This window comes from Pectinophora gossypiella, chromosome 12 (genome assembly GCF_024362695.1).
Source record: "Pectinophora gossypiella chromosome 12, ilPecGoss1.1, whole genome shotgun sequence".
In the NCBI taxonomy this organism is placed as follows: Eukaryota; Metazoa; Arthropoda; class Insecta; order Lepidoptera; family Gelechiidae; genus Pectinophora; species Pectinophora gossypiella.
Window position 1 is genome coordinate 13,615,887 of NC_065415.1, and position 5,571 is coordinate 13,621,457.

The 5,571-nt window shown below is 37.7% G+C and overlaps 1 long non-coding RNA gene across 1 annotated transcript; it reads right to left on the minus strand.

Annotated features, from left to right (window-relative positions):
• Window positions 1-312: 312 nt before the first annotated feature.
• LOC126371405 (uncharacterized) lies at window positions 313-1,339 on the minus strand. The gene is made up of 2 exons (XR_007567036.1): window positions 1,239-1,339; window positions 313-565 (listed from the first exon to the last, which is right to left on the minus strand). It is a non-coding gene; the product is annotated as an uncharacterized LOC126371405 (long non-coding RNA).
• Window positions 1,340-5,571: the final 4,232 nt, after the last annotated feature.

The window sequence follows — 5,571 nt, forward strand, 5'->3', positions numbered from 1 at the left end:
CAATTACTGAAGACACGCCAAAATGCAAAGTGTTAAAAAAGAAATTAGTATTGTATCTAACAATAACAAAATGTAATACCTTTTGAATTAAAGAAGTAGTTTAATTGAATATTTATTGTATTTTCATTCTAGTCATTAAAAAAAATCCAACTTCATTAAATTTGTTTATTTTAATAATCAAGTAGGTATCTTCATTATAATATACTAATACTACTTTTATATAAATTGTAATGAACAATTAATTATTTATAGTTACTTTAAATGATATCTATCTATGTAATGGAAAGGGGATAGTAAAATAAAAAAGACACATTTCTATTGTTTAGTTATTTATTCAAAACCATACACAAACTCAGTTGAATCAGAAAAGCTGGATCAGTGTTTTTCCCAGGAAAACCTAGGTAACTATTTGGTACTCAACTAAAACTCATTTAAACAGGCACATTATTGCCAGATTCACATTCGGCTGTTTGCACATCCTTTCCTTTACTACTTGGGCCACATTATCTTTCCACTTATTTTATATTATCTTGACTCAACCAGGGTACTCGCTATATTATGTTACCTACAAATGAAAATATAATAGTTATTAAAAGAGCACATTAATTTTGATCGGCAATGATATTCAGAACAAAACATTTCTACCACCCATTAGGTATTATAGGCATTAGTTTATCTATGTATCACAGATAATATAATAACATAACATAAGCAAGATCTTGCATCCCATTGAGGTAGTCAAAGTAACATTCATCACAAGATGAACTAAGCACACGCACCTCACGAGCTTTCCGTTAGGCTAATGATAGGCTGTATCGCTACCTATAATGGTCAGGCCAAGTGTGCTAGATGTGAACTGTTTAAATTAAATTAATGCAAGTCCGGTACCAGGGTTTGAACCGGGTTCATCGTTTGAGATGCAAACAAGTCTACCATTATGACCTATTTTATATTAGAGTAATAGTGACTATATAATAATAGTAGGTATATTGCAATGTATGACAAAACTTGTGTGCCAAAACTCTGCTCTGTCCGCCCTGAGAAGGAGAGTAAGTGTGAGTTAATACTCTCATATACCAATGAGTAGTAATAGTAGGCTCTATTTTTTACATTTAGACACATGGATGACCTATTACGCATGTAATCCGATGAGTTTGAAATTTATCTACTTTATTGAACATTTAGATATTCGGGCTCAAAGAAATGGGTTAATGGGATAATAATTTAAGCATACATACCTGGCATAGTGCGATTCTCATTTATGCAGAACAGAAGTCAGGATTAAGTTTTCACTATAATACCTACAACTCCAAAGAAAATATTTTTCTTTGAAAAGTAGTGTGGCTTTCATGAGGTAGACTAGATGGATGGATCGATGGGTCCTTGGGGTCCAGAAGCAAAAATATTTGTTAAGGATCTTTCAATGCGTCTTATTGGGGCTTCGGGAGATGCTAGGGCTGGTAGTTATTTCTGTCAGAGAATTAGCCTGGTGATTCAGAGGGGTAATGCTGCCAGCCTGTTGGGCACCTTGCCTCGGTGTGACGCATTGGAGGAGGTGTTTTATTTATAAGATGTGTTTGTTTTGTTTTTAATTGTTTGAGGTAGACTTGTATCATATTCATCACTTGGTCATGGTCAGAAAATTGTTGATATGTGGTTCAAATAGCCTTTGCATGTCATTCTTCATAATGGTTATCATCGTCTTTAGAGATCTGAAATAAATTACAGGCTTAAATTCACAACACGCTCACTGCCTAACTAGACTTATTTAACTTTTTTTCAACAAACAGTATATTATGATTTGTACCATAGATAGGTGACAGCTACACAAAAAAGTATCTACTACATACATACTTATACTCACGCCTGTAATCCCGATTAGGCTGGGCAGAGCCACGAGTAAGCAGAGACCAATTTGGAAGCACTTTATACAAAGTCCTCAGGTGCTTAACCGGTGGTCCAATGTAATGTTTCATCATGCTAGAAAAGACTTGTCTTTCATAAAGGTTCTCCTCAGTCGGGTTTACGACACGCCCGGGATGATAAGGGACGATTGCGTTCTAGGTAGGACCTTAGCTATGTTTTTAATTATCTTCCAGTTTTAGTAACTAATTAGATACTTACAGGAGTTGGAGATATATTTTTGCCAATACAAAATGAAGACGTAATCAATAAACCCCACCAAACAAAGACCTTGTATTCTTTGCCCACCAAACATCAGATATAATCGTATGTCAACTAACAACTGTCACCTTGACAATGTCACAGATCATTGTCACAGATTATAATACTAACATGTCAACGTTGAGAAAAAAAATCCGTTTGCGCCATCTATTATCTTAATTTTACTCTAACTCTAAGTAAATATATTGTGCTTGCAATAACTTGCACTCAGTAAGCTGAAATTTCACTAGATGTCGCTCGATTCGTTCGATCCCATCAATAAATGACCACTAGATGCCGCTAAAAAAGGGGCGTTTTAGCGGCATCTAGTGGTCATTTATTAGAACTAAAAATAGCCCGAAGAATTGCCCGAGTTAGAACGGCACAGTTTCGTTGTATGACGTGAGGCATCTGTACATGATCTGTGATAAAGCGAAGGTTGGTGGTAGGGCTGGCAGAGAAACACCTAGAAGAACGTACAAATTCAAATTGGAGATGTCCTTAGAAAAAGTTTAGTACGGTCTACTCTAAACCAGCGTGCGTGTATGAAACGATTGATGAATGGAAAGCAAGAGAAGTGTACCAGGATGGAAGCAAATGGAATTCCATAGTCTTTGCTCTGGGAAATAGGCGTGAGTTTATTTATGAATGTACCTTTGTAATTTTTTTTTGTGACCAGCACATCGCCATCGCACAAGTGTTAAGAATGACACAATGTGTCGGTTTTTACCGTGTTAAAAGATAATCAGCTGATCGCTATTTTTCTCTTTCTTCTTCTTATCGTGTGGGTTGTGAGGTGGAATACTAGCCTCATCAACTCTGGTGTCAGGGTTACTATTTACTACTATTTTTCTCTTTAATAAAGGGCCATTTTCGAAAATGAAGATGTCGCTCTGTACTTCAACAAAAAAAAAACTAGTTTATGAACGGATTTCGATTCATAAATCGAGTGATTACCAGTTACTTGAATAAAATACGGCTCATTGTGATCGCGTTTTGTTTATTTTCGTTTAAAGAATTTTTAAACCTTTTATGAACATCAGTCCAGAAAGCAGGGTTGATTGAGGTTGGGCAGTACCCAGCAGTGTTTTTATGTTTTAATCAAGTAAGGGATGTTGGAACTTGCCAATAGGTATAATGCAACCCTAGCGCCTAAAGGCACATCGTTTGCTCGAACCAACATGAGTGGTCGCCATCAAATGGCATGACATCAAAGCAACGAATATCCGGCGATGCGGAAATGTCGCTAAATAAATACATAAATCTCAGTAAATACTACTTTGCTTTTTGACTACCCTTGGGGCCAGGTTCCGTGCTGGACCTTGAAATGTTTGATGTCAAGTTACGGTAGAAGGAATATAACATTACATCTACTTTAAACAAAAAGGACACTGGCAAAAAAGGTTTCCGTAAAAAAGGAGACTATCAATAAGAATGAAATGTCTTCGAATAAGCCTTGAGAACACTCTTAAAGCTTATTTTATCTTCTTTGTTTTATCGGTTGCCTGGAAAAAATCGCTTTAACCAAGATAAACCTAACTCTGTAAGTAATGTGTGCTTAGTAAGTATAAGAAAAATTATGAAATTCTGATTACTAAATAAAGACAGATCTAGAACTATTGAAAGTTATTTTATTTTTCTACTTAACTTAATTAAGAATTTTAATCAAGAAAAACGTAATAATAATTCCGACATTTTATCACGTTTTTCTATGACGTCAGAGTTCTTTACATATAAATTACATAGTAATTTTGTGTTTTGACACTTGGACCAGTTGGAAACTAGCCTATTGTTATATACCAGCCTATTGTTTCAATTAAGTTTATTTGTATAATAATCAAAACAAAAACTTGTCCTCTTATGGTGACGACCTCCGCATCCCTTATGTTGCGGAGGCCTTGGAGGCCTGGGAGACACTGTGTCCAGATTACGACCGTCCTTCTAACCCTGCCAGCCAGCAAGCTTGGGACGAAACCGTATCCAAGCATTTCTCATCCGGGCTCATTGAGGAGGCCGTGGGTGCGGATGAAGCCAGGTTGCGCGCTGCTGCCAGTCCGGAGTCAGGACTCTGGCTGAGTGCTTTACCCTCTCCACATATGGGCACTCTGCTAGATAATGACTCCATACGGATCGCAGCGGCGCTGCGGCTGGGGTGCAACATATGCGAGCCTCATCGATGTGTTTGTGGCAGCATGGTCGAGGCGAATGGACACCATGGCTTGGCATGCAATAAATGCGCAGGTAGAATGTCTCGTCACCAGACAATCAATGCCATATTAAAACGAGCCGTGGCGTCAGCGGGTGTGCCGTGCGTTCTGGAGCCGCCAGGTTTGTCCCGTTCTGACGGTAAGCGGCCGGACGGTCTCACGTTGATTCCGTGGAAAAAAGGGCGATGTCTTGTGTGGGACGCCACATGCGTTAGCACGTATGCGGCTTCTCATATAAGAGGAACCAAACGTGCTGCTGGCTCAGCAGCCGAGGCAGCGGCCGGTCTCAAGCACGGTAAGTACGCCAACCTGGAATCGACGTATGACTTTGTGCCGTTTGCCGTCGAAACGGCGGGGACTTGGGGTTCTGAAGCGAAGCGCTTTATCAGAGAGGTGGGTAAGCGGCTAAGGGAGCAGGGGGGCGACTCCCGGTCCGGGCATTACTTAGCGCAGCATATTTCTCTCGCCATCCAACGGGGCAACGCTGCGAGCGTGATGGGCACATTCGGTCGAGAGGTGATAAAAGGGAGCATTTTTAATTGAGCTTTTTAATTTAGTTTTAGTAGTATAGTTTTAATCCTTATTTTTGCGTTTATTACCTATTCTTATTTTTTGTAAACTTGTTTATTACTGTTTTTTATAAGTGAAAAGAATATATATTTTTTGTAAATGCATAATAAATATTCTGTCAACTATTTGTCATTTATAAATTAAAATTACGATAAACAAAAACATTATATAAACACCTCAGTTTTCCCTTAATCCCTAATTAATAATAACCCACAAATCCAAGCAGTATTTAGACCAGGCACACTTAACACAGTCCCAACATTCTGCCCCTAAAATGGTCAGTTCATAATTAGGCCATGTACTTACCTACTTAATTATAAAGGTCTTTTTACTACTCTCTAGAATTTTTACAACAATTTGCAAAAAGAAGTCTTCAATTGCTGCCTTTTCACCATATATTTTGTTCTTTGTATTTTTAATATACTTTATTGCACTTAACAACTAGTTACATCACAAACAAGAAATGGACGTTTACAAGGGTGGACTTATCTCTAAGAGAGATTTCTTCCAGCCAACCCAGAGGTAGTATTACAATAACTGCGGAAGAATAAAAAGAGGTGCAATATATTAAATACATTATAATAATTATATCTACATATAAAACCGTTTAAAAAAAATACACAAACATAAG